Source organism: Idiotropiscis lumnitzeri, chromosome 4 (assembly GCF_059441095.1).
Source record: "Idiotropiscis lumnitzeri isolate Australia: NSW breed Sydney's pygmy pipehorse chromosome 4, RoL_Ilum_1.0, whole genome shotgun sequence".
In the NCBI taxonomy this organism is placed as follows: Eukaryota; Metazoa; Chordata; class Actinopteri; order Syngnathiformes; family Syngnathidae; genus Idiotropiscis; species Idiotropiscis lumnitzeri.
In genome coordinates, this window is record NC_142394.1 from 862,154 (window position 1) to 889,833 (window position 27,680).

Below are 27,680 nucleotides of genomic sequence, written 5' to 3' on the forward strand. Positions count from 1 at the left end.
ATCCGACGCGAGTGTGTCCGCGTCGATGGCTTAAATAGTCCGTGACTCATTATCTTCATGGGTCGCAGCTGTGTGGCTCGTGAGCGCGTCTCGCTCGCGGCCGAGTCCAAAAGTAGCGCACCGTCGGGCACGCCCACCCAGCTGCAACGATAATACATGGATCGTGACACCTGAGGCAGCACTGGTGCGTCCATCAAGGGCGTGCGCGCCGGCAGCGGCTGCTGCCACTAGGTCACCGCTGGCTGCTCACCATCACCATCACCATGGACACTCTTAGCGCATTCGCCTCCTTGTTCCTCTGGTTATGCCTGGGCAGAAGCAAACACTTACACTTAGATACGTTTATACTGTGTATATTTGCATGCTCTTTATGAATGTCTGCTGCTAATGTTATACATTAACGGCTACATTACGCCGCCGACTCAGTGTGATCTATATTTTTGCTGCTGTAACACCTCAAATTTCCCCATTGTGGGACTAATAAAGGACATCTTTATCTTTATCTTTAAATACACGGTCGTTTAAAGGCTTGTACTTGGCCTGGCGATGCTGGCAGCAAGCGAGTCTTACGCACCACTGAGTGAGGGGTGGTTAACTGCGACAAGGTGGATGGGAGCCGCAGTCAGGAGCTCTCTGGTACTGCGGAGGTCCCTGATGCGGCTGAAGTCGCGCATGACCAGGCCCCAGCGACTGATGCGTACACCGGCGAGGGTAATCCCCTGGCTGTGGATGTTGCACAGGTCCATTAAGATGGCCTCCACCAGTCTGCTGGCAGATGGGGAGCGTGCTCCTTCCGTGCCTTTCCCAATGAAGAGGCTATGCAGAGCTCATGTAACGTTAGAAGAACAGACACCTGAAAGAAGTGCCGTCGGCCGGCGTAGAAATTTTTCACATACCGTTTGGCGGGCTCCTTGCCCGGAACGTGGGGACGCCTGGAGGTTTCGGCGTTGAAGCAGCCCTGAACAAGCGGCTTTTGGCGTGGTGGAAGGGCTGCAGGAGGAGCCTTGTCATGGTCAGCCAACTTCTGCCACAGGACTTTTATTGTCAACACTTGCATAGGTGTCACAAACATGTAGCGGCGCAGCTCCACCAGCGCTCCACCCAGGCGGAGGAATTCCTTAACTCACCCGGAATGAATGGCGGTGGAAGGATTCCAGTGAGGTGGACCCTCTCGCGCAGCGGAAAATTGGGAGCGTGACCCCGCCTTTTGTGAGCTCGCCGGTTTGGTGTAAAGCGTCACACCTGGTGGGTCCTGAATGCAGTGCAGGTGGCGACGCTGGGTCCTCCAAATCTCCTGCATGTGCTCCTGGTTGATCAGGAGATTGCCCATGGGGTCCTTGGCCTCCCAAAAGTGGTCCATCACCTCCTGGAGCCGCAGCCCCCCTGGAGCGACGGCGACAGTGTTGCTGCAGCTCCCTGGCCTAGAGTGTGACGTGGGCAGCGCCCCCCACCTGCGCCAGCCGGGCCATCAAGGGTCCGTAAAGAAGGTAAGCATCTGTATTCACCCCCCTGGCAAAGCGACACTTCCAGACGAATAATGAGCCAGTCCCACGCACCAAAGGTGCTCGCTATCTGATAACACAAGCGGACCTTCGCATCAGACACTGCAACTGGTGAAAGTGTACATGTTGTGATCCAGGTTGTATGTTTTTTTTCTCCTTTTTTTATGGGGCAGATGGGTGGAGTCTCCAGCGCACACCCGCTTGCCATCATCATTACTTGGGTTCATAAGGCCCGTATTACTGCATACAATAAAATAATCATTTACTTTGCTCTTCCCGCTGGCAGCGCAACAGTCACGGTCAACATACAGGGCCTTGGGAGGTGGCACAAATACGCAGAAGTAAAGTTGTAATTCATGGCGGTGAGGTGTATATCACACTCGTCGACTTTAATTGGCCTAGCCTAAGAGAGAGCCTCAACGAATAAAAGCAGGAACAATGCTTGCTGACGTTGGCGATTGGTTTAAGCTGTAGACTAGGGCCAAGACAATCACTTAGGTTCAAGTACCCAGTGATGGCGATTCACTCGGCGCAAGGATGACAAGCAATTTCGTGAAGCAGATCCAACTTTTGAAACCCTCACGCTGCGCTTTATGTGCCAGTTATGGCAGCAGTTTTTTCTTGCTCAATGTGTTAACATATGTTCTTACTTCACGAGATCGAATTGATGAGCACCTGAGTTGCTGAAAATTGCGCATCCTGCATCGGACATGTCGGAATGCAGATGCTTTGCGCTCTACTGCTAGTTGCCGCGTGACTGAAAATTGACTGCCACAAGTGAAATTGATTATTTGAAATAGTTGACCCCTGGTTTAGGGAGAGCTTTTAAGTTAATACTCTCTTCACAGCATCTATGAGGAAGACGGTACGTACGTTCCATCAAGTGCACCTTTTCCAGTCAGGTAATGCTAAGTGGCTCAACCATTGCTGGGAAAGTTATTCATGACGCCCTGTCTGTGGTTAGCGTTTGTAACAGAGACCCCATGCTGGCTTGGTCACCAGACTCTATTAGTGTGCCATGTGCACATTCACTGTCTATTGTAATTAACACCCAACGCTGTCCATCTCTGGAAAGGCTTGTGGAAAATTCCATCCCTTGGTCATACAAACAGTTTTTGTTTAACCAAAGATTTCTGTGAAGACTAACAGGGTTCGTGGGTTTATTTTGAGCACCCAAGCTAATACCTGGGAGGGGTGGAGAAAAACACAACCTCTGCATTGTCAAAGACAGACTTGCGCGTGATATTAAGATTGGAGCCATTTCTGCGCCACGCCCAGTCAAATGCACAAAGTCAATCGAGATTGGGCATATTTTCCTGTTTAAACGTGAGCAAAGAGCAATTCATCTTGAAAGCTGAAGATGGGTTCATGTCCGAGTAGCCGAAGTCACGGAATTTAGGCTCCTGTCGCTTGTGAAGCGAGCATTGTGCTACATCTCAATGTCACCTCACAATTCTACTGAGGGGACTGAGAAATCCCCCGTTTGTTCCGCTAGACTTTACAGGGAGGGATTTTGTCAATGTATTAGTCTCCTCGAAGCGTTGATGTGGAATACTGATGGTGCCGTCCACAAAATGCGGCAGGCTAAAAGTGAGACCTTGACCGTCAGGGGTATCAGCGAAAGGCTTTTGTCTTCCGTAGTTCAGACAAGCATAGCTCACGATTTTTCTTCAGATCGCATAAATCTTTCGCCTTTTACTAAAGATTTCCGAGAGGAAAAAACTGCATGAGATTATGATTAATTTTTGCTGGCTCAGTTTCTTCTGAGCTCTTGTGGGTGTTGAAAATAATTATAACAGAAATTACAGGAGTCCTTTTCAAGGATGGGAAACCAAGTGGCCAAGCCATACCTGGGAACGGGCTTGATGACCCTCTATCTGTGGTCAGAGTTTGAAACGGAGACCCCATTTTGGCTTTGTTGCCAGGCTACTTGAGTGAACTCTGTGCAACTATTCATCGCATACAAGAAATAACGCCAAACACGACGCTTCCCTGGAGAGTCTTCTGGACAGTTCAACCCATTGTTTGACCATACGTACAGTTTTTGTTTACCCAAAGATTTCTTTGTAGACTAACATGGTTTGTGGATTTATTTCGAGCTCCCAAGCTTAGACCTGGGAAGTGGAAACAACAACAACTTTGACATGGCCAATGACAGATTTGCACAGGATTTTGTTTGCAGCCATTTATGTGGCATGTCCAGTCCATTCTACGACATGAACCTCAACTCGGGTGTAACGTCCCGTTGGCGTGAGAGCAAGTCCAAGAACTCTGTTGATTCCATTTGTTGAACGGTAGCTAATAGCACCCATCTGATTGACATTGCAAGTGACAGAAAACATATCTCATTTGATGGGAGGGTTGAAATGCATCTGGGCCCAAGCAACCCAGGGTTACATACCAAAGGTCTCCACCGCCACTGAGGCTTCTTTCTGCCAAAGACGCTTTAAATTCAAGGCCACATGCGCCGCTCTGTGTGCTAGCTTCGGCAGCACATATGAAAAATTGGATTACGATACAGAGAAGATTAGCATGGCCCCTGCGCAAGGATGACACGCAATTTCGTGAAGCGTATCCAACTTTTGAAGCCCTCACGCTGCGCTTTATGTGCCAGTTATGGTAGCAGTTTTTCCTTGCTCAATGTGTTAACATAAGTTCTTACTTCACGAGATCGAATTGATGAGCACCCGAGTTGCTGAAAATTGTGCATCCTGCATCGGACATGTCGGAATGCAGATGCTTTGTGTTCAACAGCCAGTTTCCGCGTGACTTAAAATTGACTGCCACAGGTGAAAATGATTATTTGAAATAGTTGTGGTGAAGCAGGGAGACATGGAAAACATTCAGAATAGGTGCCCTCGAGGACCGGAGTTTTTGACCCCTGGTTTAGGGAGGGCTTTTAAGTTAATAGTCTCCTCACAGCGTTGATGTGGAAGACTGTCCGTCCGTTCCATCATGTGTCAGACTAAAAGGGACACCTTGACAGTCAGGGGTATCAGCTTAAGCCTTTTATTTTCCACAGATGACTTCAGGATTGCTCCTGCTTTTGTTTAGATTGTGTTAAACTTTTGCCTTTTCCTAAATATTTCCGTGGTGACTAACTGAATGAGAATTTGCGCAGTTTTTGTTTGTTCTGCTAACTCCAATCCTTTAAGAAGGATGAAAACAAGAGTTTGAAGCGCACCTTTTCCAGTCAGGTAATCCTAAGTGGCTCAACCGTTGCTGGGACACTCAATCATGACACCCTGTCTGTGGTCAGCGTTTGTCACAGAGACCCCATGTTGGCTTGGTCACCAGACTCTATTAGTGTGCCATGTGCACATTCACTGTCTATTGTAATTAACACCCAATGCTGTCCATCTCTGGAAAGGCTTGTGGAAAATTCCATCCCTTCGTCATACATACCGTTTTTGTTTAACCAAAGATTCCTGTGAAGTCTAAAAGGTTTCGTGGGTTTATTTTGAGCACCCAAGCTAATACCTGGGAGGGGTGGAGAAAAACACAACCTCTGCATTGTCAAAGACGGACTTGCGCGTGATATTAAGATTGGAGCCATTTCTGCGTCACGCCCAGTCAAATGCACGAAGTCAATCGAGATTGGGCATATTTTCCTGTTTAAACGTGAGCAAAGAGCAATTCATCTTGGAAGCTGAAGATGGGTTCATGTCCGAGTAGCCGAAGTCACGGAATTTAGGCTCCTGTCGCTTGTGAAGCGAGCATTGTGCTACATCTCAATGTCACCTCACAATTCTACTGAGGGGACTGAGAAATCCCCCGTTTGTTCCGCGAGACTTTACAGTGAGGGATATTGTCAATGTATTAGTCTCCTCGAAGCGTTGATGTGGAATACTGATGGTGCCGTCCACAAAATGCGGCAGGCTAAAAGTGAGACCTTGACCGTCAGGGGTATCAGCGAAAGGCTTTTGTCTTCCGTAGTTCTGACAAGCATAGCTCACGATTTTTCTTCAGATCGCATAAATCTTTCGCCTTTTACTAAAGATTTCCGTGAGGAAAAAACTGCATGAGATTATGATTAATTTTTGCTTGCTCAGTTTCTTCTGAGCTCTTGTGGGTGTTGAAAATAATTATAACAGAAACTACAGGAGTCCTTTTCAAGGATGGGAAACCAAGTGGCCAAGCCATACCTGGGAACGGGCTTGATGACCCTCTATCTGTGGTCAGTGTTTGAAACGGAGACCCTATTTTGGCTTTGTTGCCAGGCTACTTGAGTGAACTCTGTGCAACTATTCATCGCATACAAGAAATAACGCCAAACACGATGCTTCCCTGGAAAGTCTTCTGGACAGTTCAACCCATTGTTTGACCATACGTACAGTTTTTGTTTACCCAAAGATTTCTTTGTAGACTAACATGGTTTGTGGATTTATTTCGAGCTCCCAAGCTAAGACCTGGGAAGTGGAAACAACAACAACTTTGACATGGCCAATGACAGATTTGCACAGGATTTTGTTTGCAGCCATTTATGTGGCATGTCCAGTCCATTCTACGACATGAACCTCAACTCGGGTGTAACGTCCCGATGGCGTGTGAGCAAGTCCAAGAACTCTGTTGATTCCATTTGTTGAACGGTAGCTAATAGCACCCATCTGATAGACATTGCAAGTGACAGAAAACATATCTCATTTGATGGGGGGGTTGAAATGCATCGGGGCCCAAGCAACCCAGGGTTACATACCAAAGGTCTCCACCGCCACTGAGGCTTCTTTCTGCCAAAGACGCTTTAAATTCAAGGCCACATGCGCCGCTCTGTGTGCTAGCTTCGGCAGCACATATGAAAAATGGGATTACGATACAGAGAAGAGTAGCATGGCCCCTGCGCAAGGATGACACGCAATTTCGTGAAGCGTATCCAACTTTGGAAGCCCTCACGCTGCGCTTTATGTGCCAGTTATGGTAGCAGTTTTTCCTTGCTCAATGTGTTAACATAAGTTCTTACTTCACGAGATCGAATTGATGAGCACCCGAGTTGCTGAAAATTGCGCATCCTGCATCGGACATGTCGGAATGCAGATGCTTTGTGTTCAACAGCCAGTTTCCGCGTGACTTAAAATTGACTGCCACAGGTGAAAATGATTATTTGAAATAGTTGTGGTGAAGCAGGGAGACATGGAAAACATTCAGAATAGGTGCCCTCGAGGACCGGAGTTTTTGACCCCTGGTTTAGGGAGGGCTTTTAAGTTAATAGTCTCCTCACAGCGTTGATGTGGAAGACTGTCCGTCCGTTCCATCATGTGTCAGACTAAAAGGGACACCTTGACAGTCAGGGGTATCAGCTTAAGCCTTTTATTTTCCACTGATGACTTCAGGATTGCTCCCGCTTCTGTTTATATTGTGTTAAACTTTTTCCTTTTCCTAAATATTTCCGTGGTGACTAACTGAATGAGAATTTGCGCAGTTTTTGTTTGTTCTGCTAACTCCAATCCTTTAAGAAGGATGAAAACAAGAGTTTGAAGTGCACCTTTTCCAGTCAGGTAATCCTAAGTGGCTCCACCGTTGCTGGGACACTCAATCATGACACCCTGTCTGTGGTCAGCGTTTGTCACAGAGACCCCATGTTGGCTTGGTCACCAGACTCTATTAGTGTGCCATGTGCACATTCACTGTCTATTGTAATTAACACCCAATGCTGTCCATCTCTGGAAAGGCTTGTGGAAAATTCCATCCCTTCGTCATACATACAGTTTTTGTTTAACCAAAGATTCCTGTGAAGTCTAACAGGGTTCGTGGGTTTATTTTGAGCACCCAAGCTAATACCTGGGAGGGGTGGAGAAAAACACAACCTCTGCATTGTCATAGACGGACTTGCGCGTGATATTAAGATTGGAGCCATTTCTGCGTCACGCCCAGTCAAATGCACGAAGTCAATCGAGATTGGGCATATTTTCCTGTTTAAACGTGAGCAAAGAGCAATTCATCTTGGAAGCTGAAGATGGGTTCATGTCCGAGTAGCCGAAGTCACGGAATTTAGGCTCCTGTCGCTTGTGAAGCGAGCATTGTGCTACATCTCAATGTCACCTCACAATTCTACTGAGGGGACTGAGAAATCCCCCGTTTGTTCCGCGAGACTTTACAGGGAGGGATATTGTCAATGTATTAGTCTCCTCGAAGCGTTGATGTGGAATACTGATGGTGCCGTCCACAAAATGCGGCAGGCTAAAAGTGAGACCTTGACCGTCAGGGGTATCAGCGAAAGGCTTTTGTCTTCCGTAGTTCTGACAAGCATAGCTCACGATTTTTCTTCAGATCGCATAAATCTTTCGCCTTTTACTAAAGATTTCCGTGAGGAAAAAACTGCATGAGATTATGATTAATTTTTGCTTGCTCAGTTTCTTCTGAGCTCTTGTGGGTGTTGAAAATAATTATAACAGAAACTACAGGAGTCCTTTTCAAGGATGGGAAACCAAGTGGCCAAGCCATACCTGGGAACGGGCTTGATGACCCTCTATCTGTGGTCAGTGTTTGAAACGGAGACCCTATTTTGGCTTTGTTGCCAGGCTACTTGAGTGAACTCTGTGCAACTATTCATCGCATACAAGAAATAACGCCAAACACGATGCTTCCCTGGAAAGTCTTCTGGACAGTTCAACCCATTGTTTGACCATACGTACAGTTTTTGTTTACCCAAAGATTTCTTTGTAGACTAACATGGTTTGTGGATTTATTTCGAGCTCCCAAGCTAAGACCTGGGAAGTGGAAACAACAACAACTTTGACATGGCCAATGACAGATTTGCACAGGATTTTGTTTGCAGCCATTTATGTGGCATGTCCAGTCCATTCTACGACATGAACCTCAACTCGGGTGTAACGTCCCGATGGCGTGTGAGCAAGTCCAAGAACTCTGTTGATTCCATTTGTTGAACGGTAGCTAATAGCACCCATCTGATAGACATTGCAAGTGACAGAAAACATATCTCATTTGATGGGGGGGTTGAAATGCATCGGGGCCCAAGCAACCCAGGGTTACATACCAAAGGTCTCCACCGCCACTGAGGCTTCTTTCTGCCAAAGACGCTTTAAATTCAAGGCCACATGCGCCGCTCTGTGTGCTAGCTTCGGCAGCACATATGAAAAATGGGATTACGATACAGAGAAGAGTAGCATGGCCCCTGCGCAAGGATGACACGCAATTTCGTGAAGCGTATCCAACTTTGGAAGCCCTCACGCTGCGCTTTATGTGCCAGTTATGGTAGCAGTTTTTCCTTGCTCAATGTGTTAACATAAGTTCTTACTTCACGAGATCGAATTGATGAGCACCCGAGTTGCTGAAAATTGCGCATCCTGCATCGGACATGTCGGAATGCAGATGCTTTGTGTTCAACAGCCAGTTTCCGCGTGACTTAAAATTGACTGCCACAGGTGAAAATGATTATTTGAAATAGTTGTGGTGAAGCAGGGAGACATGGAAAACATTCAGAATAGGTGCCCTCGAGGACCGGAGTTTTTGACCCCTGGTTTAGGGAGGGCTTTTAAGTTAATAGTCTCCTCACAGCGTTGATGTGGAAGACTGTCCGTCCGTTCCATCATGTGTCAGACTAAAAGGGACACCTTGACAGTCAGGGGTATCAGCTTAAGCCTTTTATTTTCCACTGATGACTTCAGGATTGCTCCCGCTTCTGTTTATATTGTGTTAAACTTTTTCCTTTTCCTAAATATTTCCGTGGTGACTAACTGAATGAGAATTTGCGCAGTTTTTGTTTGTTCTGCTAACTCCAATCCTTTAAGAAGGATGAAAACAAGAGTTTGAAGTGCACCTTTTCCAGTCAGGTAATCCTAAGTGGCTCCACCGTTGCTGGGACACTCAATCATGACACCCTGTCTGTGGTCAGCGTTTGTCACAGAGACCCCATGTTGGCTTGGTCACCAGACTCTATTAGTGTGCCATGTGCACATTCACTGTCTATTGTAATTAACACCCAATGCTGTCCATCTCTGGAAAGGCTTGTGGAAAATTCCATCCCTTCGTCATACATACAGTTTTTGTTTAACCAAAGATTCCTGTGAAGTCTAACAGGGTTCGTGGGTTTATTTTGAGCACCCAAGCTAATACCTGGGAGGGGTGGAGAAAAACACAACCTCTGCATTGTCATAGACGGACTTGCGCGTGATATTAAGATTGGAGCCATTTCTGCGTCACGCCCAGTCAAATGCACGAAGTCAATCGAGATTGGGCATATTTTCCTGTTTAAACGTGAGCAAAGAGCAATTCATCTTGGAAGCTGAAGATGGGTTCATGTCCGAGTAGCCGAAGTCACGGAATTTAGGCTCCTGTCGCTTGTGAAGCGAGCATTGTGCTACATCTCAATGTCACCTCACAATTCTACTGAGGGGACTGAGAAATCCCCCGTTTGTTCCGCGAGACTTTACAGGGAGGGATATTGTCAATGTATTAGTCTCCTCGAAGCGTTGATGTGGAATACTGATGGTGCCGTCCACAAAATGCGGCAGGCTAAAAGTGAGACCTTGACCGTCAGGGGTATCAGCGAAAGGCTTTTGTCTTCCGTAGTTCAGACAAGCATAGCTCACGATTTTTCTTCAGATCGCATAAATCTTTCGCCTTTTACTAAAGATTTCCGTGAGGAAAAAACTGCATGAGATTATGATTAATTTTTGCTTGCTCAGTTTCTTCTGAGCTCTTGTGGGTGTTGAAAATAATTATAACAGAAAATACAGGAGTCCTTTTCAAGGATGGGAAACCAAGTGGCCAAGCCATACCTGGGAACGGGCTTGATGACCCTCTATCTGTGGTCAGTGTTTGAAACGGAGACCCTATTTTGGCTTTGTTGCCAGGCTACTTGAGTGAACTCTGTGCAACTATTCATCGCATACAAGAAATAACGCCAAACACGATGCTTCCCTGGAAAGTCTTCTGGACAGTTCAACCCATTGTTTGACCATACGTACAGTTTTTGTTTACCCAAAGATTTCTTTGTAGACTAACATGGTTTGTGGATTTATTTCGAGCTCCCAAGCTAAGACCTGGGAAGTGGAAACAACAACAACTTTGACATGGCCAATGACAGATTTGCACAGGATTTTGTTTGCAGCCATTTATGTGGCATGTCCAGTCCATTCTACGACATGAACCTCAACTCGGGTGTAACGTCCCGATGGCGTGTGAGCAAGTCCAAGAACTCTGTTGATTCCATTTGTTGAACGGTAGCTAATAGCACCCATCTGATAGACATTGCAAGTGACAGAAAACATATCTCATTTGATGGGGGGGTTGAAATGCATCGGGGCCCAAGCAACCCAGGGTTACATACCAAAGGTCTCCACCGCCACTGAGGCTTCTTTCTGCCAAAGACGCTTTAAATTCAAGGCCACATGCGCCGCTCTGTGTGCTAGCTTCGGCAGCACATATGAAAAATGGGATTACGATACAGAGAAGAGTAGCATGGCCCCTGCGCAAGGATGACACGCAATTTTGTGAAGCGTATCCAACTTTGGAAGCCCTCACGCTGCGCTTTATGTGCCAGTTATGGTAGCAGTTTTTCCTTGCTCAATGTGTTAACATAAGTTCTTACTTCACGAGATCGAATTGATGAGCACCCGAGTTGCTGAAAATTGCGCATCCTGCATCGGACATGTCGGAATGCAGATGCTTTGTGTTCAACAGCCAGTTTCCGCGTGACTTAAAATTGACTGCCACAGGTGAAAATGATTATTTGAAATAGTTGTGGTGAAGCAGGGAGACATGGAAAACATTCAGAATAGGTGCCCTCGAGGACCGGAGTTTTTGACCCCTGGTTTAGGGAGGGCTTTTAAGTTAATAGTCTCCTCACAGCGTTGATGTGGAAGACTGTCCGTCCGTTCCATCATGTGTCAGACTAAAAGGGACACCTTGACAGTCAGGGGTATCAGCTTAAGCCTTTTATTTTCCACTGATGACTTCAGGATTGCTCCCGCTTCTGTTTATATTGTGTTAAACTTTTTCCTTTTCCTAAATATTTCCGTGGTGACTAACTGAATGAGAATTTGCGCAGTTTTTGTTTGTTCTGCTAACTCCAATCCTTTAAGAAGGATGAAAACAAGAGTTTGAAGTGCACCTTTTCCAGTCAGGTAATCCTAAGTGGCTCCACCGTTGCTGGGACACTCAATCATGACACCCTGTCTGTGGTCAGCGTTTGTCACAGAGACCCCATGTTGGCTTGGTCACCAGACTCTATTAGTGTGCCATGTGCACATTCACTGTCTATTGTAATTAACACCCAATGCTGTCCATCTCTGGAAAGGCTTGTGGAAAATTCCATCCCTTCGTCATACATACAGTTTTTGTTTAACCAAAGATTCCTGTGAAGTCTAACAGGGTTCGTGGGTTTATTTTGAGCACCCAAGCTAATACCTGGGAGGGGTGGAGAAAAACACAACCTCTGCATTGTCATAGACGGACTTGCGCGTGATATTAAGATTGGAGCCATTTCTGCGTCACGCCCAGTCAAATGCACGAAGTCAATCGAGATTGGGCATATTTTCCTGTTTAAACGTGAGCAAAGAGCAATTCATCTTGGAAGCTGAAGATGGGTTCATGTCCGAGTAGCCGAAGTCACGGAATTTAGGCTCCTGTCGCTTGTGAAGCGAGCATTGTGCTACATCTCAATGTCACCTCACAATTCTACTGAGGGGACTGAGAAATCCCCCGTTTGTTCCGCGAGACTTTACAGGGAGGGATATTGTCAATGTATTAGTCTCCTCGAAGCGTTGATGTGGAATACTGATGGTGCCGTCCACAAAATGCGGCAGGCTAAAAGTGAGACCTTGACCGTCAGGGGTATCAGCGAAAGGCTTTTGTCTTCCGTAGTTCAGACAAGCATAGCTCACGATTTTTCTTCAGATCGCATAAATCTTTCGCCTTTTACTAAAGATTTCCGTGAGGAAAAAACTGCATGAGATTATGATTAATTTTTGCTTGCTCAGTTTCTTCTGAGCTCTTGTGGGTGTTGAAAATAATTATAACAGAAAATACAGGAGTCCTTTTCAAGGATGGGAAACCAAGTGGCCAAGCCATACCTGGGAACGGGCTTGATGACCCTCTATCTGTGGTCAGTGTTTGAAACGGAGACCCTATTTTGGCTTTGTTGCCAGGCTACTTGAGTGAACTCTGTGCAACTATTCATCGCATACAAGAAATAACGCCAAACACGATGCTTCCCTGGAAAGTCTTCTGGACAGTTCAACCCATTGTTTGACCATACGTACAGTTTTTGTTTACCCAAAGATTTCTTTGTAGACTAACATGGTTTGTGGATTTATTTCGAGCTCCCAAGCTAAGACCTGGGAAGTGGAAACAACAACAACTTTGACATGGCCAATGACAGATTTGCACAGGATTTTGTTTGCAGCCATTTATGTGGCATGTCCAGTCCATTCTACGACATGAACCTCAACTCGGGTGTAACGTCCCGATGGCGTGTGAGCAAGTCCAAGAACTCTGTTGATTCCATTTGTTGAACGGTAGCTAATAGCACCCATCTGATAGACATTGCAAGTGACAGAAAACATATCTCATTTGATGGGGGGGTTGAAATGCATCGGGGCCCAAGCAACCCAGGGTTACATACCAAAGGTCTCCACCGCCACTGAGGCTTCTTTCTGCCAAAGACGCTTTAAATTCAAGGCCACATGCGCCGCTCTGTGTGCTAGCTTCGGCAGCACATATGAAAAATGGGATTACGATACAGAGAAGAGTAGCATGGCCCCTGCGCAAGGATGACACGCAATTTCGTGAAGCGTATCCAACTTTGGAAGCCCTCACGCTGCGCTTTATGTGCCAGTTATGGTAGCAGTTTTTCCTTGCTCAATGTGTTAACATAAGTTCTTACTTCACGAGATCGAATTGATGAGCACCCGAGTTGCTGAAAATTGCGCATCCTGCATCGGACATGTCGGAATGCAGATGCTTTGTGTTCAACAGCCAGTTTCCGCGTGACTTAAAATTGACTGCCACAGGTGAAAATGATTATTTGAAATAGTTGTGGTGAAGCAGGGAGACATGGAAAACATTCAGAATAGGTGCCCTCGAGGACCGGAGTTTTTGACCCCTGGTTTAGGGAGGGCTTTTAAGTTAATAGTCTCCTCACAGCGTTGATGTGGAAGACTGTCCGTCCGTTCCATCATGTGTCAGACTAAAAGGGACACCTTGACAGTCAGGGGTATCAGCTTAAGCCTTTTATTTTCCACTGATGACTTCAGGATTGCTCCCGCTTCTGTTTATATTGTGTTAAACTTTTTCCTTTTCCTAAATATTTCCGTGGTGACTAACTGAATGAGAATTTGCGCAGTTTTTGTTTGTTCTGCTAACTCCAATCCTTTAAGAAGGATGAAAACAAGAGTTTGAAGTGCACCTTTTCCAGTCAGGTAATCCTAAGTGGCTCCACCGTTGCTGGGACACTCAATCATGACACCCTGTCTGTGGTCAGCGTTTGTCACAGAGACCCCATGTTGGCTTGGTCACCAGACTCTATTAGTGTGCCATGTGCACATTCACTGTCTATTGTAATTAACACCCAACGCTGTCCATCTCTGGAAAGGCTTGTGGAAAATTCCATCCCTTCATCATACATACAGTTTTTGTTAAACCAAAGATTTCTGTGAAGACTAACAGGGTTCGTGGGTTTATTTTGAGCACCCAAGCTAATACCTGGGAGGGGTGGAGAAAAACACAACCTCTACATTGTCAAAGACGGACTTGCGCGTGATATTAAGATTGGAGCCATTTCTGCGTCACGCCCAGTCAAATGCACGAAGTCAATCGAGATTGGGCATATTTTCCTGTTTAAACGTGAGCAAAGAGCAATTCATCTTGGAAGCTGAAGATGGGTTCATGTCCGAGTAGCCGAAGTCACGGAATTTAGGCTCCTGTCGCTTGTGAAGCGAGCATTGTGCTACATCTCAATGTCACCTCACAATTCTACTGAGGGGACTGAGAAATCCCCCGTTTGTTCCGCTAGACTTTACAGGGAGGGATTTTGTCAATGTATTAGTCTCCTCGAAGCGTTGATGTGGAATACTGATGGTGCCGTCCACAAAATGCGGCAGGCTAAAAGTGAGACCTTGACCGTCAGGGGTATCAGCGAAAGGCTTTTGTCTTCCGTAGTTCAGACAAGCATAGCTCACGATTTTTCTTCAGATCGCATAAATCTTTCGCCTTTTACTAAAGATTTCCGAGAGGAAAAAACTGCATGAGATTATGATTAATTTTTGCTGGCTCAGTTTCTTCTGAGCTTTTGTGGGTGTTGAAAATAATTATAACAGAAATTACAGGAGTCCTTTTCAAGGATGGGAAACCAAGTGGCCAAGCCATACCTGGGAACGGGCTTGATGACCCTCTATCTGTGGTCAGAGTTTGAAACGGAGACCCCATTTTGGCTTTGTTGCCAGGCTACTTGAGTGAACTCTGTGCAACTATTCATCGCATACAAGAAATAACGCCAAACACGACGCTTCCCTGGAGAGTCTTCTGGACAGTTCAACCCATTGTTTGACCATACGTACAGTTTTTGTTTACCCAAAGATTTCTTTGTAGACTAACATGGTTTGTGGATTTATTTCGAGCTCCCAAGCTTAGACCTGGGAAGTGGAAACAACAACAACTTTGACATGGCCAATGACAGATTTGCACAGGATTTTGTTTGCAGCCATTTATGTGGCATGTCCAGTCCATTCTACGACATGAACCTCAACTCGGGTGTAACGTCCCGTTGGCGTGAGAGCAAGTCCAAGAACTCTGTTGATTCCATTTGTTGAACGGTAGCTAATAGCACCCATCTGATTGACATTGCAAGTGACAGAAAACATATCTCATTTGATGGGAGGGTTGAAATGCATCTGGGCCCAAGCAACCCAGGGTTACATACCAAAGGTCTCCACCGCCACTGAGGCTTCTTTCTGCCAAAGACGCTTTAAATTCAAGGCCACATGCGCCGCTCTGTGTGCTAGCTTCGGCAGCACATATGAAAAATTGGATTACGATACAGAGAAGATTAGCATGGCCCCTGCGCAAGGATGACACGCAATTTCGTGAAGCGTATCCAACTTTTGAAGCCCTCACGCTGCGCTTTATGTGCCAGTTATGGTAGCAGTTTTTCCTTGCTCAATGTGTTAACATAAGTTCTTACTTCACGAGATCGAATTGATGAGCACCCGAGTTGCTGAAAATTGTGCATCCTGCATCGGACATGTCGGAATGCAGATGCTTTGTGTTCAACAGCCAGTTTCCGCGTGACTTAAAATTGACTGCCACAGGTGAAAATGATTATTTGAAATAGTTGTGGTGAAGCAGGGAGACATGGAAAACATTCAGAATAGGTGCCCTCGAGGACCGGAGTTTTTGACCCCTGGTTTAGGGAGGGCTTTTAAGTTAATAGTCTCCTCACAGCGTTGATGTGGAAGACTGTCCGTCCGTTCCATCATGTGTCAGACTAAAAGGGACACCTTGACAGTCAGGGGTATCAGCTTAAGCCTTTTATTTTCCACAGATGACTTCAGGATTGCTCCTGCTTTTGTTTAGATTGTGTTAAACTTTTGCCTTTTCCTAAATATTTCCGTGGTGACTAACTGAATGAGAATTTGCGCAGTTTTTGTTTGTTCTGCTAACTCCAATCCTTTAAGAAGGATGAAAACAAGAGTTTGAAGTGCACCTTTTCCAGTCAGGTAATCCTAAGTGGCTCAACCGTTGCTGGGACACTCAATCATGACACCCTGTCTGTGGTCAGCGTTTGTCACAGAGACCCCATGTTGGCTTGGTCACCAGACTCTATTAGTGTGCCATGTGCACATTCACTGTCTATTGTAATTAACACCCAATGCTGTCCATCTCTGGAAAGGCTTGTGGAAAATTCCATCCCTTCGTCATACATACCGTTTTTGTTTAACCAAAGATTCCTGTGAAGTCTAAAAGGTTTCGTGGGTTTATTTTGAGCACCCAAGCTAATACCTGGGAGGGGTGGAGAAAAACACAACCTCTGCATTGTCAAAGACGGACTTGCGCGTGATATTAAGATTGGAGCCATTTCTGCGTCACGCCCAGTCAAATGCACGAAGTCAATCGAGATTGGGCATATTTTCCTGTTTAAACGTGAGCAAAGAGCAATTCATCTTGGAAGCTGAAGATGGGTTCATGTCCGAGTAGCCGAAGTCACGGAATTTAGGCTCCTGTCGCTTGTGAAGCGAGCATTGTGCTACATCTCAATGTCACCTCACAATTCTACTGAGGGGACTGAGAAATCCCCCGTTTGTTCCGCGAGACTTTACAGTGAGGGATATTGTCAATGTATTAGTCTCCTCGAAGCGTTGATGTGGAATACTGATGGTGCCGTCCACAAAATGCGGCAGGCTAAAAGTGAGACCTTGACCGTCAGGGGTATCAGCGAAAGGCTTTTGTCTTCCGTAGTTCTGACAAGCATAGCTCACGATTTTTCTTCAGATCGCATAAATCTTTCGCCTTTTACTAAAGATTTCCGTGAGGAAAAAACTGCATGAGATTATGATTAATTTTTGCTTGCTCAGTTTCTTCTGAGCTCTTGTGGGTGTTGAAAATAATTATAACAGAAAATACAGGAGTCCTTTTCAAGGATGGGAAACCAAGTGGCCAAGCCATACCTGGGAACGGGCTTGATGACCCTCTATCTGTGGTCAGTGTTTGAAACGGAGACCCTATTTTGGCTTTGTTGCCAGGCTACTTGAGTGAACTCTGTGCAACTATTCATCGCATACAAGAAATAACGCCAAACACGATGCTTCCCTGGAAAGTCTTCTGGACAGTTCAACCCATTGTTTGACCATACGTACAGTTTTTGTTTACCCAAAGATTTCTTTGTAGACTAACATGGTTTGTGGATTTATTTCGAGCTCCCAAGCTAAGACCTGGGAAGTGGAAACAACAACAACTTTGACATGGCCAATGACAGATTTGCACAGGATTTTGTTTGCAGCCATTTATGTGGCATGTCCAGTCCATTCTACGACATGAACCTCAACTCGGGTGTAACGTCCCGATGGCGTGTGAGCAAGTCCAAGAACTCTGTTGATTCCATTTGTTGAACGGTAGCTAATAGCACCCATCTGATAGACATTGCAAGTGACAGAAAACATATCTCATTTGATGGGGGGGTTGAAATGCATCGGGGCTCAAGCAACCCAGGGTTACATACCAAAGGTCTCCACCGCCACTGAGGCTTCTTTCTGCCAAAGACGCTTTAAATTCAAGGCCACATGCGCCGCTCTGTGTGCTAGCTTCGGCAGCACATATGAAAAATGGGATTACGATACAGAGAAGAGTAGCATGGCCCCTGCGCAAGGATGACACGCAATTTCGTGAAGCGTATCCAACTTTGGAAGCCCTCACGCTGCGCTTTATGTGCCAGTTATGGTAGCAGTTTTTCCTTGCTCAATGTGTTAACATAAGTTCTTACTTCACGAGATCGAATTGATGAGCACCCGAGTTGCTGAAAATTGCGCATCCTGCATCGGACATGTCGGAATGCAGATGCTTTGTGTTCAACAGCCAGTTTCCGCGTGACTTAAAATTGACTGCCACAGGTGAAAATGATTATTTGAAATAGTTGTGGTGAAGCAGGGAGACATGGAAAACATTCAGAATAGGTGCCCTCGAGGACCGGAGTTTTTGACCCCTGGTTTAGGGAGGGCTTTTAAGTTAATAGTCTCCTCACAGCGTTGATGTGGAAGACTGTCCGTCCGTTCCATCATGTGTCAGACTAAAAGGGACACCTTGACAGTCAGGGGTATCAGCTTAAGCCTTTTATTTTCCACTGATGACTTCAGGATTGCTCCCGCTTCTGTTTATATTGTGTTAAACTTTTTCCTTTTCCTAAATATTTCCGTGGTGACTAACTGAATGAGAATTTGCGCAGTTTTTGTTTGTTCTGCTAACTCCAATCCTTTAAGAAGGATGAAAACAAGAGTTTGAAGTGCACCTTTTCCAGTCAGGTAATCCTAAGTGGCTCCACCGTTGCTGGGACACTCAATCATGACACCCTGTCTGTGGTCAGCGTTTGTCACAGAGACCCCATGTTGGCTTGGTCACCAGACTCTATTAGTGTGCCATGTGCACATTCACTGTCTATTGTAATTAACACCCAATGCTGTCCATCTCTGGAAAGGCTTGTGGAAAATTCCATCCCTTCGTCATACATACAGTTTTTGTTTAACCAAAGATTCCTGTGAAGTCTAACAGGGTTCGTGGGTTTATTTTGAGCACCCAAGCTAATACCTGGGAGGGGTGGAGAAAAACACAACCTCTGCATTGTCATAGACGGACTTGCGCGTGATATTAAGATTGGAGCCATTTCTGCGTCACGCCCAGTCAAATGCACGAAGTCAATCGAGATTGGGCATATTTTCCTGTTTAAACGTGAGCAAAGAGCAATTCATCTTGGAAGCTGAAGATGGGTTCATGTCCGAGTAGCCGAAGTCACGGAATTTAGGCTCCTGTCGCTTGTGAAGCGAGCATTGTGCTACATCTCAATGTCACCTCACAATTCTACTGAGGGGACTGAGAAATCCCCCGTTTGTTCCGCGAGACTTTACAGGGAGGGATATTGTCAATGTATTAGTCTCCTCGAAGCGTTGATGTGGAATACTGATGGTGCCGTCCACAAAATGCGGCAGGCTAAAAGTGAGACCTTGACCGTCAGGGGTATCAGCGAAAGGCTTTTGTCTTCCGTAGTTCAGACAAGCATAGCTCACGATTTTTCTTCAGATCGCATAAATCTTTTGCCTTTTACTAAAGATTTCCGTGAGGAAAAAACTGCATGAGATTATGATTAATTTTTGCTTGCTCAGTTTCTTCTGAGCTCTTGTGGGTGTTGAAAATAATTATAACAGAAAATACAGGAGTCCTTTTCAAGGATGGGAAACCAAGTGGCCAAGCCATACCTGGGAACGGGCTTGATGACCCTCTATCTGTGGTCAGTGTTTGAAACGGAGACCCTATTTTGGCTTTGTTGCCAGGCTACTTGAGTGAACTCTGTGCAACTATTCATCGCATACAAGAAATAACGCCAAACACGATGCTTCCCTGGAAAGTCTTCTGGACAGTTCAACCCATTGTTTGACCATACGTACAGTTTTTGTTTACCCAAAGATTTCTTTGTAGACTAACATGGTTTGTGGATTTATTTCGAGCTCCCAAGCTAAGACCTGGGAAGTGGAAACAACAACAACTTTGACATGGCCAATGACAGATTTGCACAGGATTTTGTTTGCAGCCATTTATGTGGCATGTCCAGTCCATTCTACGACATGAACCTCAACTCGGGTGTAACGTCCCGATGGCGTGTGAGCAAGTCCAAGAACTCTGTTGATTCCATTTGTTGAACGGTAGCTAATAGCACCCATCTGATAGACATTGCAAGTGACAGAAAACATATCTCATTTGATGGGGGGGTTGAAATGCATCGGGGCCCAAGCAACCCAGGGTTACATACCAAAGGTCTCCACCGCCACTGAGGCTTCTTTCTGCCAAAGACGCTTTAAATTCAAGGCCACATGCGCCGCTCTGTGTGCTAGCTTCGGCAGCACATATGAAAAATGGGATTACGATACAGAGAAGAGTAGCATGGCCCCTGCGCAAGGATGACACGCAATTTCGTGAAGCGTATCCAACTTTGGAAGCCCTCACGCTGCGCTTTATGTGCCAGTTATGGTAGCAGTTTTTCCTTGCTCAATGTGTTAACATAAGTTCTTACTTCACGAGATCGAATTGATGAGCACCCGAGTTGCTGAAAATTGCGCATCCTGCATCGGACATGTCGGAATGCAGATGCTTTGTGTTCAACAGCCAGTTTCCGCGTGACTTAAAATTGACTGCCACAGGTGAAAATGATTATTTGAAATAGTTGTGGTGAAGCAGGGAGACATGGAAAACATTCAGAATAGGTGCCCTCGAGGACCGGAGTTTTTGACCCCTGGTTTAGGGAGGGCTTTTAAGTTAATAGTCTCCTCACAGCGTTGATGTGGAAGACTGTCCGTCCGTTCCATCATGTGTCAGACTAAAAGGGACACCTTGACAGTCAGGGGTATCAGCTTAAGCCTTTTATTTTCCACTGATGACTTCAGGATTGCTCCCGCTTCTGTTTATATTGTGTTAAACTTTTTCCTTTTCCTAAATATTTCCGTGGTGACTAACTGAATGAGAATTTGCGCAGTTTTTGTTTGTTCTGCTAACTCCAATCCTTTAAGAAGGATGAAAACAAGAGTTTGAAGTGCACCTTTTCCAGTCAGGTAATCCTAAGTGGCTCCACCGTTGCTGGGACACTCAATCATGACACCCTGTCTGTGGTCAGCGTTTGTCACAGAGACCCCATGTTGGCTTGGTCACCAGACTCTATTAGTGTGCCATGTGCACATTCACTGTCTATTGTAATTAACACCCAACGCTGTCCATCTCTGGAAAGGCTTGTGGAAAATTCCATCCCTTCATCATACATACAGTTTTTGTTAAACCAAAGATTTCTGTGAAGACTAACAGGGTTCGTGGGTTTATTTTGAGCACCCAAGCTAATACCTGGGAGGGGTGGAGAAAAACACAACCTCTACATTGTCAAAGACGGACTTGCGCGTGATATTAAGATTGGAGCCATTTCTGCGTCACGCCCAGTCAAATGCACGAAGTCAATCGAGATTGGGCATATTTTCCTGTTTAAACGTGAGCAAAGAGCAATTCATCTTGGAAGCTGAAGATGGGTTCATGTCCGAGTAGCCGAAGTCACGGAATTTAGGCTCCTGTCGCTTGTGAAGCGAGCATTGTGCTACATCTCAATGTCACCTCACAATTCTACTGAGGGGACTGAGAAATCCCCCGTTTGTTCCGCTAGACTTTACAGGGAGGGATATTGTCAATGTATTAGTCTCCTCGAAGCGTTGATGTGGAATACTGATGGTGCCGTCCACAAAATGCGGCAGGCTAAAAGTGAGACCTTGACCGTCAGGGGTATTAGCGAAAGGCTTTTGTCTTCCGTAGTTCAGACAAGCATAGCTCATGATTTTTCTTCAGATCGCATAAATCTTTCGCCTTTTACTAAAGATTTCCGTGAGGAAAAAACTGCATGAGATTATGATTAATTTTTGCTGGCTCAGTTTCTTCTGAGCTCTTGTGGGTGTTGAAAATAATTATAACAGAAATTACAGGAGTCCTTTTCAAGGATGGGAAACCAAGTGGCCAAGCCATACCTGGGAACGGGCTTGATGACCCTCTATCTGTGGTCAGAGTTTGAAACGGAGACCCCATTTTGGCTTTGTTGCCAGGTTACTTGAGTGAACTCTGTGCAACTATTCATCGCATACAAGAAATAACGCCAAACACGACGCTTCCCTGGAGAGTCTTCTGGACAGTTCAACCCATTGTTTGACCATACGTACAGTTTTTGTTTACCCAAAGATTTCTTTGTAGACTAACATGGTTTGTGGATTTATTTCGAGCTCCCAAGCTTAGACCTGGGAAGTGGAAACAACAACAACTTTGACATGGCCAATGACAGATTTGCACAGGATTTTGTTTGCAGCCATTTATGTGGCATGTCCAGTCCATTCTACGACATGAACCTCAACTCGGGTGTAACGTCCCGTTGGCGTGAGAGCAAGTCCAAGAACTCTGTTGATTCCATTTGTTGAACGGTAGCTAATAGCACCCATCTGATTGACATTGCAAGTGACAGAAAACATATCTCATTTGATGGGAGGGTTGAAATGCATCTGGGCCCAAGCAACCCAGGGTTACATACCAAAGGTCTCCACCGCCACTGAGGCTTCTTTCTGCCAAAGACGCTTTAAATTCAAGGCCACATGCGCCGCTCTGTGTGCTAGCTTCGGCAGCACATATGAAAAATGGGATTACGATACAGAGAAGATTAGCATGGCCCCTGCGCAAGGATGACACGCAATTTCGTGAAGCGTATCCAACTTTTGAAGCCCTCACGCTGCGCTTTATGTGCCAGTTATGGTAGCAGTTTTTCCTTGCTCAATGTGTTAACATAAGTTCTTACTTCACGAGATCGAATTGATGAGCACCCGAGTTGCTGAAAATTGCGCATCCTGCATCGGACATGTCGGAATGCAGATGCTTTGTGTTCAACAGCCAGTTTCCGCGTGACTTAAAATTGACTGCCACAGGTGAAAATGATTATTTGAAATAGTTGTGGTGAAGCAGGGAGACATGGAAAACATTCAGAATAGGTGCCCTCGAGGACCGGAGTTTTTGACCCCTGGTTTAGGGAGGGCTTTTAAGTTAATAGTCTCCTCACAGCGTTGATGTGGAAGACTGTCCGTCCGTTCCATCATGTGTCAGACTAAAAGGGACACCTTGACAGTCAGGGGTATCAGCTTAAGCCTTTTATTTTCCACTGATGACTTCAGGATTGCTCCCGCTTCTGTTTATATTGTGTTAAACTTTTTCCTTTTCCTAAATATTTCCGTGGTGACTAACTGAATGAGAATTTGCGCAGTTTTTGTTTGTTCTGCTAACTCCAATCCTTTAAGAAGGATGAAAACAAGAGTTTGAAGTGCACCTTTTCCAGTCAGGTAATCCTAAGTGGCTCCACCGTTGCTGGGACACTCAATCATGACACCCTGTCTGTGGTCAGCGTTTGTCACAGAGACCCCATGTTGGCTTGGTCACCAGACTCTATTAGTGTGCCATGTGCACATTCACTGTCTATTGTAATTAACACCCAACACTGTCCATCTCTGGAAAGGCTTGTGGAAAATTCCATCCCTTCATCATACATACAGTTTTTGTTTAACCAAAGATTTCTGTGAAGACTAACAGGGTTCGTGGGTTTATTTTGAGCACCCAAGCTAATACCTGGGAGGGGTGGAGAAAAACACAACCTCTACATTGTCAAAGACGGACTTGCGCGTGATATTAAGATTGGAGCCATTTCTGCGTCACGCCCAGTCAAATGCACGAAGTCAATCGAGATTGGGCATATTTTCCTGTTTAAACGTGAGCAAAGAGCAATTCATCTTGGAAGCTGAAGATGGGTTCATGTCCGAGTAGCCGAAGTCACGGAATTTAGGCTCCTGTCGCTTGTGAAGCGAGCATTGTGCTACATCTCAATGTCACCTCACAATTCTACTGAGGGGACTGAGAAATCCCCCGTTTGTTCCGCTAGACTTTACAGGGAGGGATATTGTCAATGTATTAGTCTCCTCGAAGCGTTGATGTGGAATACTGATGGTGCCGTCCACAAAATGCGGCAGGCTAAAAGTGAGACCTTGACCGTCAGGGGTATTAGCGAAAGGCTTTTGTCTTCCGTAGTTCAGACAAGCATAGCTCATGATTTTTCTTCAGATCGCATAAATCTTTCGCCTTTTACTAAAGATTTCCGTGAGGAAAAAACTGCATGAGATTATGATTAATTTTTGCTGGCTCAGTTTCTTCTGAGCTCTTGTGGGTGTTGAAAATAATTATAACAGAAATTACAGGAGTCCTTTTCAAGGATGGGAAACCAAGTGGCCAAGCCATACCTGGGAATGGGCTTGATGACCCTCTATCTGTGGTCAGAGTTTGAAACGGAGACCCCATTTTGGCTTTGTTGCCAGGCTACTTGAGTGAACTCTGTGCAACTATTCATCGCATACAAGAAATAACGCCAAACACGACGCTTCCCTGGAGAGTCTTCTGGACAGTTCAACCCATTGTTTGACCATACGTACAGTTTTTGTTTACCCAAAGATTTCTTTGTAGACTAACATGGTTTGTGGATTTATTTCGAGCTCCCAAGCTTAGACCTGGGAAGTGGAAACAACAACAACTTTGACATGGCCAATGACAGATTTGCACAGGATTTTGTTTGCAGCCATTTATGTGGCATGTCCAGTCCATTCTACGACATGAACCTCAACTCGGGTGTAACGTCCCGTTGGCGTGAGAGCAAGTCCAAGAACTCTGTTGATTCCATTTGTTGAACGGTAGCTAATAGCACCCATCTGATTGACATTGCAAGTGACAGAAAACATATCTCATTTGATGGGAGGGTTGAAATGCATCTGGGCCCAAGCAACCCAGGGTTACATACCAAAGGTCTCCACCGCCACTGAGGCTTCTTTCTGCCAAAGACGCTTTAAATTCAAGGCCACATGCGCCGCTCTGTGTGCTAGCTTCGGCAGCACATATGAAAAATGGGATTACGATACAGAGAAGATTAGCATGTCCCCTGCGCAAGGATGACACGCAATTTCGTGAAGCGTATGCAACTTTTGAAGCCCTCACGCTGCGCTTTATGTGCCAGTTATGGTAGCAGTTTTTCCTTGCTCAATGTGTTAACATAAGTTCTTACTTCACGAGATCGAATTGATGAGCACCCGAGTTGCTGAAAATTGCGCATCCTGCATCGGACATGTCGGAATGCAGATGCTTTGTGTTCAACAGCCAGTTTCCGCGTGACTTAAAATTGACTGCCACAGGTGAAAATGATTATTTGAAATAGTTGTGGTGAAGCAGGGAGACATGGAAAACATTCAGAATAGGTGCCCTCGAGGACCGGAGTTTTTGACCCCTGGTTTAGGGAGGGCTTTTAAGTTAATAGTCTCCTCACAGCGTTGATGTGGAAGACTGTCCGTCCGTTCCATCATGTGTCAGACTAAAAGGGACACCTTGACAGTCAGGGGTATCAGCTTAAGCCTTTTATTTTCCACTGATGACTTCAGGATTGCTCCCGCTTCTGTTTATATTGTGTTAAACTTTTTCCTTTTCCTAAATATTTCCGTGGTGACTAACTGAATGAGAATTTGCGCAGTTTTTGTTTGTTCTGCTAACTCCAATCCTTTAAGAAGGATGAAAACAAGAGTTTGAAGTGCACCTTTTCCAGTCAGGTAATCCTAAGTGGCTCCACCGTTGCTGGGACACTCAATCATGACACCCTGTCTGTGGTCAGCGTTTGTCACAGAGACCCCATGTTGGCTTGGTCACCAGACTCTATTAGTGTGCCATGTGCACATTCACTGTCTATTGTAATTAACACCCAACACTGTCCATCTCTGGAAAGGCTTGTGGAAAATTCCATCCCTTCATCATACGTACAGTTTTTGTTTAACCAAAGATTTCTGTGAAGACTAACAGGGTTCGTGGGTTTATTTTGAGCACCCAAGCTAATACCTGGGAGGGGTGGAGAAAAACACAACCTCTACATTGTCAAAGACGGACTTGCGCGTGATATTAAGATTGGAGCCATTTCTGCGTCACGCCCAGTCAAATGCACGAAGTCAATCGAGATTGGGCATATTTTCCTGTTTAAACGTGAGCAAAGAGCAATTCATCTTGGAAGCTGAAGATGGGTTCATGTCCGAGTAGCCGAAGTCACGGAATTTAGGCTCCTGTCGCTTGTGAAGCGAGCATTGTGCTACATCTCAATGTCACCTCACAATTCTACTGAGGGGACTGAGAAATCCCCCGTTTGTTCCGCTAGACTTTACAGGGAGGGATATTGTCAATGTATTAGTCTCCTCGAAGCGTTGATGTGAAATACTGATGGTTCCGTCCACAAAATGCGGCAGGCTAAAAGTGAGACCTTGACCGTCAGGGGTATTAGCGAAAGGCTTTTGTCTTCCGTAGTTCAGACAAGCATAGCTCATGATTTTTCTTCAGATCGCATAAATCTTTCGCCTTTTACTAAAGATTTCCGTGAGGAAAAAACTGCATGAGATTATGATTAATTTTTGCTGGCTCAGTTTCTTCTGAGCTCTTGTGGGTGTTGAAAATAATTATAACAGAAATTACAGGAGTCCTTTTCAAGGATGGGAAACCAAGTGGCCAAGCCATACCTGGGAACGGGCTTGATGACCCTCTATCTGTGGTCAGAGTTTGAAACGGAGACCCCATTTTGGCTTTGTTGCCAGGCTACTTGAGTGAACTCTGTGCAACTATTCATCGCATACAAGAAATAACGCCAAACACGACGCTTCCCTGGAGAGTCTTCTGGACAGTTCAACCCATTGTTTGACCATACGTACAGTTTTTGTTTACCCAAAGATTTCTTTGTAGACTAACATGGTTTGTGGATTTATTTCGAGCTCCCAAGCTTAGACCTGGGAAGTGGAAACAAAACAACTTTGACATGGCCAATGACAGATTTTCACAGGATTTTGTTTGCAGCCATTTATGTGGCATGTCCAGTCCATTCTACGACATGAACCTCAACTCGGGTGTAACGTCCCGTTGGCGTGAGAGCAAGTCCAAGAACTCTGTTGATTCCATTTGTTGAACGGTAGCTAATAGCACCCATCTGATTGACATTGCAAGTGACAGAAAACATATCTCATTTGATGGGAGGGTTGAAATGCATCTGGGCCCAAGCAACCCAGGGTTACATACCAAAGGTCTCCACCGCCACTGAGGCTTCTTTCTGCCAAAGACGCTTTAAATTCAAGGCCACATGCGCCGCTCTGTGTGCTAGCTTCGGCAGCACATATGAAAAATGGGATTACGATACAGAGAAGATTAGCATGGCCCCTGCGCAAGGATGACACGCAATTTCGTGAAGCGTATGCAACTTTTGAAGCCCTCACGCTGCGCTTTATGTGCCAGTTATGGTAGCAGTTTTTCCTTGCTCAATGTGTTAACATAAGTTCTTACTTCACGAGATCGAATTGATGAGCACCCGAGTTGCTGAAAATTGCGCATCCTGCATCGGACATGTCGGAATGCAGATGCTTTGTGTTCAACAGCCAGTTTCCGCGTGACTTAAAATTGACTGCCACAGGTGAAAATGATTATTTGAAATAGTTGTGGTGAAGCAGGGAGACATGGAAAACATTCAGAATAGGTGCCCTCGAGGACCGGAGTTTTTGACCCCTGGTTTAGGGAGGGCTTTTAAGTTAATAGTCTCCTCACAGCGTTGATGTGGAAGACTGTCCGTCCGTTCCATCATGTGTCAGACTAAAAGGGACACCTTGACAGTCAGGGGTATCAGCTTAAGCCTTTTATTTTCCACTGATGACTTCAGGATTGCTCCCGCTTCTGTTTATATTGTGTTAAACTTTTTCCTTTTCCTAAATATTTCCGTGGTGACTAACTGAATGAGAATTTGCGCAGTTTTTGTTTGTTCTGCTAACTCCAATCCTTTAAGAAGGATGAAAACAAGAGTTTGAAGTGCACCTTTTCCAGTCAGGTAATCCTAAGTGGCTCCACCGTTGCTGGGAC

The 27,680-nt window shown here is 45.4% G+C and overlaps 22 non-coding genes across 22 annotated transcripts; all 22 read left to right on the top strand.

The window, feature by feature from the left end:
* The first annotated feature begins 3,157 nt into the window (after window positions 1-3,157).
* Window positions 3,158-3,272, top strand: LOC148337742 (U5 spliceosomal RNA). Its single transcript, XR_015843017.1, has one exon. It is a non-coding gene; the product is annotated as a U5 spliceosomal RNA (small nuclear RNA).
* Window positions 3,273-3,978: 706 nt separating this feature from the next.
* On the top strand, window positions 3,979-4,086 carry LOC148337743 (U6 spliceosomal RNA). Its single transcript, XR_015843024.1, has one exon. It is a non-coding gene; the product is annotated as a U6 spliceosomal RNA (small nuclear RNA).
* A 1,366-nt stretch (window positions 4,087-5,452) lies between these two features.
* On the top strand, window positions 5,453-5,567 carry LOC148337744 (U5 spliceosomal RNA). Its single transcript, XR_015843061.1, has one exon. It is a non-coding gene; the product is annotated as a U5 spliceosomal RNA (small nuclear RNA).
* A 706-nt stretch (window positions 5,568-6,273) lies between these two features.
* LOC148337745 (U6 spliceosomal RNA) lies at window positions 6,274-6,381 on the top strand. The gene has a single exon (XR_015843054.1). It is a non-coding gene; the product is annotated as a U6 spliceosomal RNA (small nuclear RNA).
* Window positions 6,382-7,747: 1,366 nt separating this feature from the next.
* On the top strand, window positions 7,748-7,862 carry LOC148337746 (U5 spliceosomal RNA). The gene has a single exon (XR_015843063.1). It is a non-coding gene; the product is annotated as a U5 spliceosomal RNA (small nuclear RNA).
* Window positions 7,863-8,568: 706 nt separating this feature from the next.
* On the top strand, window positions 8,569-8,676 carry LOC148337747 (U6 spliceosomal RNA). The gene has a single exon (XR_015843055.1). It is a non-coding gene; the product is annotated as a U6 spliceosomal RNA (small nuclear RNA).
* A 1,366-nt stretch (window positions 8,677-10,042) lies between these two features.
* Window positions 10,043-10,157, top strand: LOC148337748 (U5 spliceosomal RNA). Its single transcript, XR_015843064.1, has one exon. It is a non-coding gene; the product is annotated as a U5 spliceosomal RNA (small nuclear RNA).
* Window positions 10,158-10,863: 706 nt separating this feature from the next.
* Window positions 10,864-10,971, top strand: LOC148337749 (U6 spliceosomal RNA). Its single transcript, XR_015843059.1, has one exon. It is a non-coding gene; the product is annotated as a U6 spliceosomal RNA (small nuclear RNA).
* A 1,366-nt stretch (window positions 10,972-12,337) lies between these two features.
* On the top strand, window positions 12,338-12,452 carry LOC148337750 (U5 spliceosomal RNA). The gene has a single exon (XR_015843065.1). It is a non-coding gene; the product is annotated as a U5 spliceosomal RNA (small nuclear RNA).
* A 706-nt stretch (window positions 12,453-13,158) lies between these two features.
* LOC148337751 (U6 spliceosomal RNA) lies at window positions 13,159-13,266 on the top strand. The gene has a single exon (XR_015843056.1). It is a non-coding gene; the product is annotated as a U6 spliceosomal RNA (small nuclear RNA).
* Window positions 13,267-14,632: 1,366 nt separating this feature from the next.
* Window positions 14,633-14,747, top strand: LOC148337752 (U5 spliceosomal RNA). Its single transcript, XR_015843018.1, has one exon. It is a non-coding gene; the product is annotated as a U5 spliceosomal RNA (small nuclear RNA).
* A 706-nt stretch (window positions 14,748-15,453) lies between these two features.
* Window positions 15,454-15,561, top strand: LOC148337753 (U6 spliceosomal RNA). The gene has a single exon (XR_015843033.1). It is a non-coding gene; the product is annotated as a U6 spliceosomal RNA (small nuclear RNA).
* A 1,366-nt stretch (window positions 15,562-16,927) lies between these two features.
* LOC148337754 (U5 spliceosomal RNA) lies at window positions 16,928-17,042 on the top strand. The gene has a single exon (XR_015843066.1). It is a non-coding gene; the product is annotated as a U5 spliceosomal RNA (small nuclear RNA).
* A 706-nt stretch (window positions 17,043-17,748) lies between these two features.
* LOC148337755 (U6 spliceosomal RNA) lies at window positions 17,749-17,856 on the top strand. The gene has a single exon (XR_015843057.1). It is a non-coding gene; the product is annotated as a U6 spliceosomal RNA (small nuclear RNA).
* Window positions 17,857-19,222: 1,366 nt separating this feature from the next.
* On the top strand, window positions 19,223-19,337 carry LOC148337756 (U5 spliceosomal RNA). The gene has a single exon (XR_015843075.1). It is a non-coding gene; the product is annotated as a U5 spliceosomal RNA (small nuclear RNA).
* A 706-nt stretch (window positions 19,338-20,043) lies between these two features.
* On the top strand, window positions 20,044-20,151 carry LOC148337757 (U6 spliceosomal RNA). Its single transcript, XR_015843058.1, has one exon. It is a non-coding gene; the product is annotated as a U6 spliceosomal RNA (small nuclear RNA).
* A 1,365-nt stretch (window positions 20,152-21,516) lies between these two features.
* On the top strand, window positions 21,517-21,632 carry LOC148337758 (U5 spliceosomal RNA). Its single transcript, XR_015843010.1, has one exon. It is a non-coding gene; the product is annotated as a U5 spliceosomal RNA (small nuclear RNA).
* A 706-nt stretch (window positions 21,633-22,338) lies between these two features.
* On the top strand, window positions 22,339-22,446 carry LOC148337759 (U6 spliceosomal RNA). Its single transcript, XR_015843045.1, has one exon. It is a non-coding gene; the product is annotated as a U6 spliceosomal RNA (small nuclear RNA).
* Window positions 22,447-23,811: 1,365 nt separating this feature from the next.
* LOC148337760 (U5 spliceosomal RNA) lies at window positions 23,812-23,927 on the top strand. The gene has a single exon (XR_015843011.1). It is a non-coding gene; the product is annotated as a U5 spliceosomal RNA (small nuclear RNA).
* A 706-nt stretch (window positions 23,928-24,633) lies between these two features.
* LOC148337761 (U6 spliceosomal RNA) lies at window positions 24,634-24,741 on the top strand. Its single transcript, XR_015843053.1, has one exon. It is a non-coding gene; the product is annotated as a U6 spliceosomal RNA (small nuclear RNA).
* Window positions 24,742-26,106: 1,365 nt separating this feature from the next.
* On the top strand, window positions 26,107-26,222 carry LOC148337762 (U5 spliceosomal RNA). Its single transcript, XR_015843012.1, has one exon. It is a non-coding gene; the product is annotated as a U5 spliceosomal RNA (small nuclear RNA).
* Window positions 26,223-26,927: 705 nt separating this feature from the next.
* On the top strand, window positions 26,928-27,035 carry LOC148337763 (U6 spliceosomal RNA). Its single transcript, XR_015843050.1, has one exon. It is a non-coding gene; the product is annotated as a U6 spliceosomal RNA (small nuclear RNA).
* Window positions 27,036-27,680: the final 645 nt, after the last annotated feature.